We start from the raw sequence: 13,722 nt of genomic DNA on the forward strand, positions 1-13,722 counted from the left end.
GTGTACTTATGGATTTGTTCGTCCCTAGAAATGTCTTAAGTTAATGGAACTTTATCTTATTTAATCTATATTTTATTCCAATAGAAGCAAAACTCGCGTTACATTGATTAAAGAAAACTCCACTTTTGCTTAACTACTTCATATGTTATATGTAATATTGATCATCAAAATAATTCCATTTTGAACGAAGTCTTGAATTTAACTTTTACTTCCTACTAGCCTTTATAAAATAACATTTGTATATTACATAAAACAAAAACAATTATACATGTGTTAATAAACGTAAAACGTGTAATTTAGCAATAAACAATTCTATTCATATAGTTGTAACAAAGCAATTATCTAAGTAGGTAACTTAATTTATAATTAAGCAATTCTGAAATTCTTGTATAACTTATGAAAGTGTACTTAACAATTTTTAATTACTTCTATTTACCAATTCGAATTACGATAATGTTTTGTGTGATGTATTTCTAGCACAAACTTGTGTTGCAATGCAAAAATATGAATAATATTATTATTAACGACTTAACAAAATAATTGATTTGAAAATAAGTTTATTGATGTATTAAGGACTCACTCAAACTTTATTTACCTATGGGATGATAACTAGTGTAGCGTTAAATGTGTATCTTAAGCCTAAGGTTTTAGGTTCGGACCCCGACTATGCTAATTGATATTTCTTTCTATGTACGCAATCAACACTTGTTCGCTAAAATATTGCTAGGAATCGGACATGACCAACAATCAACGTGTGTGTTGCAGAGACGGCTGATCTATTGATTAAGAAACGTATAGCGACAATATTTGTTAAACTAAGTTATAAATGTAGGCTATAAATAGGATTTAATTTAGCATAAAAAATAAAAGTCCATTTTCGCGCACAAATTGAATTCCATATTTTATGTCTCACAGTTTTTGAACAAGAGCTTTCATATATCATTGACGTGCGATGTCATATCGAAAAATGGCTTCCACAAAATTCAGCGCGCGTTTCATTCGGAACATGATCGAGTAATAACTCTAAAATTAATTAACGAGCACGAGAGAGTATTGTTGTATGTGTTGAGAGAAGTCACTTTTCAGAAACGAACAATTTATTAAGTGTTCTAATTTAGTTTACTTTAGTTATAGTCTCACTATTTGTAGTTTAGGATTTGCATACTATGCCAATGTGGTATTAAACATATTGATTCCGGTTTTATCTTCTTTATTATTAAAGAATAATCAATCTATATTAATTTTAGTTCGTTCTGGGATCTGAGCAGTTAGACAAAACTGAGTTGACACTTCCTATTTAGAACTTTAGAATACGTGAACTCCTGTTAACAACTTTGCAACTCTGTTACTTTTACGCCCTACTGAAAAATTATATATAAAAAAAACCTCCACTGACGTACGAGTCATTCTAAGCCTATGATTACAAAATCAATTATCTTCATTTCATTTGAACAACGCAACAAATATTGTAGATACATTTACAAAAAACACTTCAACGTCCCGTAATTGCTGTAATATTAATATTGTTATTAAAATGAATAGCACAGTTACTAAAAATTACTAAAAGTACTTGTACAAAATATGAATATTAAATTGAACACTGTCGAAAGACATTACGGTGCAGTGTCGTAACTGCACTTTGTCTCTTAAAGTACCTGCTCTAGTTTGCTCAATGGATTATTCTATTAGGTACCTATCAAATGACTAGTACTTAATGAAACAACTTTCAGATGATTACTAGAATTCCCTTTATGATTTTACACTGTTACTTTAGTAATTTGAATAGAATTTTCTAGCTTAGTCACGGATTTGCTTAATATTGATCCCTCTATTCATAAATAATATTAATTGGGTATTTATTAGATACAATGATAATACAAAATATAATTACAATGATTTAATTAGAGATTCGTGAAAGTTATTCGTAAAAAATATTTTTACTGATATTCCTTTACCCATCCAAATAACGTAAATTACGTTACGCTTCACAGATAAAGTTATGAACGGATACATTTATTTCGATTTGAAGTTCCAAGTGTAGATTATTTGAAATACTTATATTAAAAAAAGGATTCTTTATTACGTTTTAATCGTAATAGAGATCAGGGTACACTCACGTATCGGGATTGTGTTATCCTTATCTGCATACATTTATTTTTGAGCCGGACTGGCAATATTATGGGCAGACACATTTATGAGTCACTCGACATATTTTATCGTTATTCGTTACGTCATTTTTCTAAATGGCTTTTCAAAATTAAAACCTTCACTTTTACCTCGGTGTTTAGTGAGTCACTGATATTATTAACTTATGCAGCGTCCTTTAAGTGGCAGCCACGTCTTCAAATACAGTTGTCTAATATATTATTAAGACAGACACTACCTATAAACATGGAATAAAATCTAACCCTAGTTGGGTATGTCTGAACACCCAAATACAACGGATGAATATGTATTGTCCCTGTACCTGCTTTTGAGAGATTACCAACCGTTTAATACTTCTAGGGTTACTGGTCTTGTTATATTGAGTACATCTGTGTTTGCACACTTGTGTAGAACCTATGTATGGCCAGTACCAATTGAAACTAATATATATATATATATAAATATAATTATCGTAATATAGTAATCTAAGTATATCATTGAAACTTTAGGTTTTAGTAATGACACAGTTAATAAGAGCCGTCTACGTGTGACTGCGCTCAGCGTAACTAGAGCGTTGTAATGATTGCCTTAAGTAATAACGTTACACCTAGCGATTGCTACTATAAACACTTCAATTATTTAAGGCTACCTTTTGGCTTTTTAGTGGATATTATTATTTCTACTTATTAGTTCTATTGGTATTCCTTTAGGTTAGGAATAGGTTTCAATTTAGGTTAAAATGTAATAATAATCTTTTACGTCTCAACTTTCGCCTTTATTCCTTTACTTTACCTTTACCTTTACCACCGCCTTAACGCCTTTATTTGAGTATTACACTACACTATAAACGACCTAGATCCATGTCATTATGACTTAAATTCTAAACATTAATTATTACATTTGTTACATTTTCTTTCCTGCTACAACATACTAAATCCAAGATATTTTGAATCCTCGTTTATATTTATCAACTAAATAATTTATAGATGTAACATATTTTTATACATTTCAACTATACGTATTGAAAAGTTTCAAAGCCCCAAAACGTTTCATTTGGCAGTGGTGCCAACTTATTGCAGCGGAACGATAAAAACTTTTATTTGACGCATATTTCAGTATTACGCGAATTTTAAGTTATTTTTATCACAGGCTATATGAGTTTTCTATTTATACACAACAATATAGAAATTCAAATGTCCATAACTTGCAAAACACTTTGTTAATAACAGCTCGCTTGTGGGCTTGAGTATCTTATAGATATACTTAACAAAAGGACCAAACCGAAGTGAAAAACAGTTCTTTCATAGTGAAATATATTAAAGCCGATATGTTTTTAAAACGCCTGGATTCTTTAAATTCAACAAATTTAAAAATTTATTAAAGAGGCAGTATGAAGACAAATAAAATTAAAGTTTCGCTTTTCCTTGGAGATGGTGATGCGCAGATGGGGATTTCTTTAAGGAATAGTAATTCCTAAGAATTCTAGCTCCTAATTCACAGATTAAAAAATAGAGAATTCCATTTTAAATAATTAATAATTTGAAACTAATGAACATAATATTCTAATTTCCATTGTCACGATACTATTACGGAAGCCACCACAACGTAATCAATGCCATTTGGTGGTGAAAATGAGGAATTATAAGGATATATTTTCGTACCAGTCTTTAAACAGGAGCATAGTGTGTTTGAATGTGCATAGATTTTTTACGATTCCTCTTGTTTCTACGGTGAAGGAAAACGTTGTATAAAAAGTTTGCGGGCAAAAACTAATTCGAATCTTCAATTAATTCCCTTAATAGATTCACTCAAAAATAAAGTCCTTTTCTGAGAATTAGAGAGCTTAATTAAACGAAGTCAATTAAAAGGTTTCGGAATAACGAAAGAACCGGAAATTTTCTACGCTTTGATCAATGCAGTACCCTTATATAGGAGTCTTGTTTATAGTAAAATTAAAAATTATAAATGTAAACATGACTTCTGAACCTTTAGGGCATGTGGTAGACATGGGCAATAAGACGATCGGGATAGAACATTTTACTGGTATTGATAATGTTTATAGTAAACTTCTATCACGAGAATGAACTATTCTGGCCATAAATACTGTTTCATAAAAACTTTTCGTTTTTTTTTTCAACTTTTTAATTATTTTGAATTTGGAACACATTTATTATTTTAAAAATTTATTTTCATTCTGCGCCATTTGACATAATTTTTCGTGTTCATTATGAAATTACAATATGGATTGGGGTGTTAAAGAAAATAGGATTGCAGTGATCGCCTTACACAAAGTTTTCTAGACACTTCAAAAGTTTGGTATCAGCCGTATGTTCGTATATCGCACTATCAGGCTTTGGAAGTAGATTTTGTACCGCCATTGATTTAATTATAACGATATTAAGCAAAAAATATACATATAACTACTTCCCAATGGTTGATTTATTATACTCTGTAATCCCACCCAGTAATATATATATATATATATGTGTGCAGTTTTTCATCATATGTGTTCGATTTTTAAATAACGAAACAAATAAAGAAAACAAGTGCAATCGATTTTATATCCCTCAGTCACGGCACGTTTGACTTGAAGTGGAAAATCTACTTCACAATAGTGAGCCTTCGACACATTAGACACCTTGGACATGGTAATGACCTATTTTATTGTTATTGTCTTAATATTTATCACCTTTGCACGAATATTATTAAGGCCAAAAAGGGTGTTAACATGAAATTCAATTGCGATGTTTATTTCTCGCATAAGATTAATTTAATTTATGTATGACCAGATGGCCTCAAAGCCTGACTAAGAAAGATGTTACAAACAGTTAATATATGACAATTAAATAAAGCACTAAAGCACTGATCGCTTTAGTTAAACAGTTTAATTGCATTGAAATAGTTTTTATTAATAAGGCGATAAGGGTTTGATAAAGACATAACATTCCATACCAATATAAACTTATGAGTGTATGTGAAAGCTATGAAATTTCTAACCCAAGACACGTTCATATAATATTTAATAATTAGTCTTGTTATGACGTTAATCAATAACAACCACTAACATACCGAATTAATTTGACAGGTTATGTAACCAGTTGATTAGCTTGTTATCCACATTGTTGAAAGCAATATAGTTACTTTCGTTTCGTAATCCATGACGAAAAACTGGATACAAAATAATCAGAAGAAATTCAACAGCAAAAATATATTTTGTTCTATATTTTTGTTATCGAACGAGGAATATAGAATTTAAATTAATTATAAATTTTATAATTATTTGTATCATATGATATGCGACTTACCAAGTCATTATTAGTGTTCATAATAGACACTTATTTTATTAATGTTGTTGAGGGTAATGCATTATTTGACACGGCCGATCGGCATGTTTCATTTCAGATTCTCTGTTGTTTTGTTTTACACGCACTTGTAATTGTTTCCATATTTGCCAATATTGATTTAATTATATTATTTTGTGAGTGCTGTGAAATTGTGTTTGTGAAAGGAAGTACTCGTATATATGTTATTATCGGTCTTACGTTTCGCATTACTCCCATATTATTCAAAGAAATATCGAAGTTTATCAATAATTGTATTCAGGGCTTAATACTGAATGGAAATATAAAATTTGTATCAACCAAACCGTTCTTTGTCGAACAAATAGTAAAAAACATTAAGAATAATTTTTAACTTAATAACTAGAAACTCTTACGTTTTACCAATACGTTAACAAAGATTGTTTAGTAACGCATTAATAGAAATATTAGTTTGTCGTAACGTCATAAGCTGGTTTCGAAACATTTTAATATTAAATTACGTTACAATGTGACCAAATGCAGTTATTTTTACTGGTATCTGACCCTAATTTGAGGTCCAAGTGTAATGTGATTCATTGAGTGTGTACAGAAATAATTTAGATACAATATAATACAAAATTAATAACTAATAAATTATTACGCATTGTGTTTCATCAAAAGTACTCTTTTGTCTCTCTCCGTCAAATTGTACTTACGATATAATAAAAGGAGACAGAACAGTGCTTTGCTAAAACGATGCAATAGGATTTATTTAGTTTCTATTTATTAGTTAGTATACATTATATGACTAATTTCTAGTATTAAACTAGTCTATGTACAATAGTATTCTTTTATAACGATTCAAATATCTTTAAAAAGTTATAAATTTAAACGGAAACATACAATATCGCATCGTCACGGTACATTTACAGCCTTAATAGCAAATTCATTCAATAATTCATTTATTCAGAGATTTTACTTCGTCGGCTTCAGAAATTATGATGTGCGCTCGTCGGGAACATCCATAGTTATTTTTACTGTTTTTGTAACTGCAAAAGAAAATTTTTCAATGCTTTATAGCCAGTCGGAAAAAAATAGTGATTTATTGCGACAAAATAATTTAGAAAAATAACGATTAGAATTATATCAAAAATATATATATCAGAATGGCTTAAAAAATAGTGGCCCTACAACCCTTGGGGGTGGCTCTAGATTTCTGTTTTCTGTTTCGTGGCCATTTATTTTTCTAGTAGGTAAGTAGGTGGAGTAGGAAGAGAGCCACTGAAATTCCATTGGAGTTTGAACCAGGAACTCAAGGATAAACGTCGTACGCTCTAGCCATTAGGCCATCACTGCTCATGGCTTCAATGGCTTGGAATTTTAAATTATCACAAACAATTACTCTTTTATAAAAAACGTAGAGTTTTATGTTATAGAAATGGGTATCTGTGGTCAAGTCTTCGTTTGAAATGGGCGACTCCATCTCTATGGTCAGACGTTCGAACTTTTGCAAAACTCATTTAATTAATAGGTTATAACAATAAGAATACATAAGATTTTCACATAACAACTATAAACAGATAACAATTAGTATTTTCTTGTGCGTATTGCACGCGGAAACGGAGGTAATTAGGAAATACATTGAAACAATCAATTATGAAATACACATTATACATTTTCGCTTTACAATCAACAATGCGATTATTTTACAGTATGGGTATTAAATGGTATTACAAAAATGTATGCGCAAGCACATGACAGTTGACCGTGAGAATATTTCATAACTCATACAATGGCCATTTAAAACTTGAGACACGCTCGCAGTGGCATTTGCATGCCTACCTGCCATTGAGTAATTCACGGCAGAGTAATTAACAGTTGAACCACCAATTATACATCTTTCTACCTTCTTTCTATTAACTTGCTACACACGTTAATAATACAAAAAGCAAAATATCACTTATAATTTTGTAACTAGAAAAAGTGCTTGAAAAGGTAAAAATAATTTAGCTGGATATGCGCACGGTCAGGCCCTAGTCTACAATATTAATATTTTAAAATTAATTCATATGTGTCGTATTCGCTAAAAATATCGAGCGTCAAGGCCGGCAACGCACTTGCGAGCTTTCTGGCAATGTCAATGCCCATGGGCTTACAATCTTTAATCTTATCACTTAGCATCAGGTCAGCCTACTGCCCGTTTGCCCTCTGTTATATAAAAAAAATTGTTGAAAATCGTACAGTAAATTTAAACTGATGCTAATACTACTCCTGAATGCACAGAACTATATATGACCCAAAGTTTTATGACTTTAAACTATATATTACATCGAAGTAATGGCCCATACCGCAAGTATCAGTACTAATAAAGAACAAACCTGTTTAATCTGTTTTTTTACGAACGTAACTCTTAAATCACCGATTACGAAACTTTCAAGTCCATTGAGTCTTAAAACGGCACGATAGTGAGGCGAGATAAAAGTAAAAATATTAGTACAAAAAAGTGATAGATTACAATAATGAGGCCGTAAATATTATAAACTATTTTTATACCTGTTATAGAATCACCAATTACGAAACTTTCAAGTCCACTTAACGCAGAAAGGCACGAAATTATTTTCGTACTTAAAACACGGATCGGCAGCCGAGATAGCCAACTGTAAGAATTTAATGAAACACATCTCTAAATACTTTTCTAAAGAATACAATAAGCACATTGTTAAACTTAATAAAAGGTCGTTGCCGCGTTGTTGAACATTAATGAATTGTTATTTTTCCTACCTTTTTCTCCTGTATAGAGATCGTTTTTGCTTCAATTAACCTTGAAATGAGGAAAACTTTTTACTCTGGGAAGAAAAGCGTGAAGCCATTATCTCTAACAATGCTCTTATCTTCACAGACAGAGGAATTTAGTTTTTTAGACTTTTTAGTGCGGCTGTCATATTATTATGCCTCTTATAACACTCTCAACTGTTTGCATATCATTATGCAAACTTTCATTAAAACATGTTTTAAATAAGATTGAAAGTTGCCTCGCAAATGCATTTCAGTAATGTATGAAGAGCTTTTATTCACTAATTAGTAGGTTATGAAAGAACCGTGTTATTCAATAATTCATCAAAATACGTATAATTATTCATTAATAGAAGAAAAATATGCAAAATTAACATATCTAAAAATATACAAATACAATGAGGATTTCGTATTTAAACAACAATATTTATTTATTCAATAGTATCTATCTAACCAACAATATTTTACATCAATCCTTTATCAAATTGCAAAATTGCTTTAATAAATTGAATGAACGACCTTTATAATTGTAGAAATCCCGAACATGGCCGCAGTAATTTAACACAGTTCTCGTAAATGCGAAAATGTCCAACGAATGTAACAGGCCTAACAATGTACCAAATTGTACGTACGCCCGAAATAATAATAATTAATGAAACACCGTGACTACGAAACGAAAACGTTTTGTTTTATACCCAAACCCTTTAGGCATTTTAACTCATTCGTACATTCAAGTATTCCGCACGTAGCTTAATTGATGATAAATTTGATATTTTTGATTAAGGATCAAGTATGAATGCTACGTATACGAAAATGTTTGAAAACATAATTATTTTTACGACTTATCGTATACGTGTCGAATTTAAAGAAAGTTACTTTGGGGTTACCTATAATTTCTTAGACATGACATAACTCAACTCTCGTATCTTGTTTAACACACCTGACGCTGCCGTCACAGGGACTTTGTCTTCGAAAATCTTAGGATGTTTTGTATTATTCTAAATACAAAATTAGTAAACGGGCTGTTTACTTATTTTGAATTTAGAAAAACTATTCAAACGTTAACTTTCTTACTAATCATTTTCTGTGTTTTGGTAATTGCTACCAATTCTCTAATTTCATAGTGTTACCTCATAATTCGTCGTATATTAAGTACAGTGCGTGCAATTTGTACGTGTACCGGTTTAGAAGCAAATAGCAATATATCGGCGAGAAACTGTCCGACCGGCCGGAACGATCGCTTTCTCGTACTGCGTGCCGCCTCTGTGACGCACATACCCTAAGAGCTTGTTAATTTTATCAAAATTGATAAAAGGGGCTGTCTTGGCTCTTAATGTAAGATTTAGATTTGAGACGTCTCGACTCTGAATCTGCGGTGTAGTAGCATTTTTATCTACATTAGGCAAACGGGCAGCAGATGATGTGAAGTTGATTTAAACGATACGGACGCCTATAGACACTAACATTGTCATAAGGCTCACAAGTGCGTTGCCGGTCTTTTAGGCATATGGCATTTACCTAGCGTATCTGTACAGAATGGTGATTTATGTTTTAAAATACAAAGAGACGGGACGAATAATAAATCACCAATAGGTTACGACATTTAAAACAAAATTACTATCAAATATAAAGAGATATATAGTATACTAATTATAACAAAACTTGCCTTTCTAAATTAGTGTCAAATTCTTATATATTGAACTAAATATTGTCACAGTTTTAGTAAAATTATATTCAGTCACAAAACATGTTCTTACAATTAACAGTAATGTTAAGTTTAGCTCCTAAACTATTCCGATCACGATATTGACGCTACGTGCGGTGTATGTAGGCCAAACTGTTACGAACAGGCATTGTGTTGGCATAATTTTTAATCACAAATACAGTCCTTTGGCTTTGCGCCGATATTTCTAACGAGACCTGGATATGGTCCCTATTCAACGGTACAAACAATTCCTTTTCACACATCCTCATATTTATTATTAAGAATAAAATAGAAAAATATATTGATGATATTTTTGTATAGTACATCGCATTTAAATATATATGTAGATAGAAAGGAAGAGACATGAAGAATTTTAATTTTTTCTTTAATAATTTTTTGTACTACGATCATCAGTGAGATTAAAATCTAGTAGTTTGGGAATACGACATGCACTAACATTAAAATATAAATAAGTTTAAAGACTTTATTTCTCCAAAAAAAATTCACTTACATGAGAATAATACTTTAGATTAACATTACATTGTAGTCGTTGTTAAAATAATCACAATAAAACGATAGCCGTACATGCAAAAACTTAAAAGTAAAAGTAACCAAAGACATATGAATAAAAATTAATTATAAGAAATGGATTTAATAGTAATTTTGTCTAACATATGCACTTAGCTTCGATTTGAATGAATTGGAAGAAGTAATATTTTTTTTTTTATATTTGTGGGTAGTTGTAGTTGTTTGTTATTTGTTGGTATACAGCTTGTTTTGCCGTAGTTCGTACGGATTTTAGGTAATACAAGATAACTCGTTCGACGCATACTAACACGTTGCGGTTTGGAGAAAATATAAATTTATTATGTGACTAATTTATAAACTAAACTAAACTATAATCCTTAATATTTTAGGCTTAAAACTATTTTAATAAATCAATCGTTTTCTTTATAATGGTGTGATTAAAAGAGACAAAACATCAATAAATCTTTTAGTATTTTTGGTTAAAGGGCTCGTCCCTTAATCAAATTCCGTACTTAAATCCTAAGGTTAAAGAATAACACAAGATTCGTTTCAGCAAAAAAATATGAAACAAATAGTGAGGGGAGCGAGGAGCTTTGATTTCCGTGATTCTATTTGTACGGATTTATTGAACAAATACGACAATTTTTCCGCTTTCATTTCGGTGATTACATATTTTGTTAGAGAAAACGTATACCGTGGTCACGTATATATAGGTATAGGTCTTGATTGATGAAGTACTGCAAATTTAAATACGGATTTGGCGGCTTTAGTTATAGAACTTTCGAAACATTAACCTTAATGTTTTAAAAAAAATTGCCATCAAATGACTTTATTTTACTTTTTATATAATATGTACTTATTTATAGTATTTATATATATATATATTTATGTAGGTGTTTGACATTGTAAATTGTAAATTTCTGTAATTATTTCTAAAATCAACTTTTATAGCAGTATTTCGACAATTTCCTCTAAGTCTGTAGTTGTAATTTGTAGAATCAATAGCTTTGACGTATATACGACCTATATATATAGAAAAGCTTTGAAGAACACTTTGCTTACCTTGCAATGATTAAGCCTGACTATTAGTCTCCTAATTATTCAATGACTCAGACACTTTTGCATTATAATGTAACTTAGATAACCCATAAATACGTATACGAATTGTTTTGTTATCTTAATAATAACTAGGATTCAGTAAACTTTATAGTTCCATTGCCATACTAAACCAACTGTCAATAGCTAAGAACATAAAACGGAAAAGTGTCATTAATATTAAAGAGAGTTAACATTGCTTGCCTTTCCTTCTGCAGATCGTTTATTTCTTCAAACCTCAACTCCTATATTCACAAAATACAGTTATATCCAACGTTCATAGAGAATTGTAAAGATATCTTTGCGACACGAACAAATTGCTGTATAAATCGAGGAAAAAGCAATATTTTCTCAGCGTGGTATAGTTTGTAAATTGTGTTACAGAATATGTAGCATTACATTTGCGCATGAATGAACATTCGTAAAATATCTAGCTTATCAAAACTTAAAGTATAACAACTAATTAATTTAATATGAAATGTACTTAACAACCCTCGTATCTTAGTTGTTTATGTATAGAACAAAGCTCAGAGCGTTCCTTGTGAAATTATAATTGTGTCAGGTAGGAACAGGTGGTCTCCTCTTTAGTCAGGGTTAAGGAGCTTCACAATTTCACAAATCTATTGAAATTATCTACTTTGTAAAAACAAAACATTATTCTTCCTTTAGATTTTACTTTATTGAATTTTAGTTATAGTTACATGTTATTTTGGGTTTTTTTGTTAAGTAATTATAGACTTTGTGTGGGCCTGGGTATCCGGAAGCTATATAAAGGATGCTCCCTTCCCTCAGTGAAATAATAAGCGCTGGTTCGGCTGTCACGTGTCAGTATAATAAAAAAGGAATCCAACAATCGATAAGACTAAAACAAAACTAGCAGTTACCATCAACGGTGGCGTATCTCACTCCAAACACTGGATCCTTCAATGATGAATCAAAAAAAGTAAATGGTATGCGAAATATATTTAGTGCGCACGCGACAGCGGTTAAAATTTAACTCCCTTGTGCTATTACACCGGGACACCACCTACCATCTCCGGTTCGTGTGTCAAAGTCAAATAGACAATCCTTCTTTGATTAACACCGATTTAGCGCGAACAGACTTCTTGTTCTTTACCCTCGTAGATGTTTATTTTTTTTATTGTTGCATATTAGGGTTGCCTGGAAGAAATCGCTTGTTAGCGATAGGGCCTAATCCATAATAATTTATGTAACCTGTCTTTTTGTTTTTTTTTATAAGTATATTTTTGTATATTATGGTAACGAAGTGTAAATAAAAAAAATCTAAGGGTCACGAATTGTGGTCGTTAATCGCAAATTATTGTCATCTTAATTTTTTGGCATAGTACTTAATTTTTGTGATTTTATTTTCACAATTGAGTGATAACTGAACACAACAATAGAATAAAAGTTTAGCCCGACCCGTGAGTAAAATTATTGATTTCTATCAAATTCTTTGTAAAAGGAAAACTATTATCATCTAGGGAAAGTTATCGAATTCCGGGCAGCTGACATCTTTACTCACGGCACCTGACTCTCAATTTGGTTACACCCACTTTTAGATTATTGATCCCAAATGTATACCTCAACTCGGGATTATCCAATAAATTTTAGCCAATAAAGCTTTGAAGTTCACTACTTAATGGGTACGTTTTAATATTCAGTCAAAATAATCACTGAAAAGGGGTTATAAGTTTATTAGATTGTGGTTAGATATTTATGATTTCATTTACATATTATCAAGGTCATATGTTCGAACCTAGACTTTTTGCTTTTACACTTCTTTGATAACATCGTAAACAAAGTGTAGTATTTTAAGGTAAGACCCGACCTTTAATCCAAACATCAATGTCTTATTATTATTAAAGACTGGTAAATAAAAATATAGAAAAATGTAGGAGGAACCATTTGGTGACGGTACTTCATAATATATATATAAAAAGTATTTAAATAATACAGAGCATTGTTGGCCTAGAGGCTTCGCGTGCGACTCATCCCAGAGGTCGTAGGTTCGATCGCCGGCTGTGCACCTATGGATTTTCTTTCTATGTGCGCATTTAGAATTAGCTCCAACGGTGAAGAAAAACATTGTGAGGAAACCGGCTTGCCTCAGACCCAAAAAAGTCAGGCACAGAAGGCTGATCAACTACTTGCCTA

The 13,722-nt window shown here is 31.1% G+C and overlaps 1 protein-coding gene across 1 annotated transcript in view; it reads left to right on the forward strand.

Annotated features, from left to right (window-relative positions):
* Positions 1-13,722, forward strand: part of LOC123706856 (mucin-5AC) — a 62,016-nt gene that overhangs the window by 32,910 nt on the left and 15,384 nt on the right. The gene's annotated exons all lie outside the window — the stretch shown is intronic.

This window comes from Pieris brassicae, chromosome 3 (assembly GCF_905147105.1).
Source record: "Pieris brassicae chromosome 3, ilPieBrab1.1, whole genome shotgun sequence".
NCBI classification, from domain to species: domain Eukaryota; kingdom Metazoa; phylum Arthropoda; class Insecta; order Lepidoptera; family Pieridae; genus Pieris; species Pieris brassicae.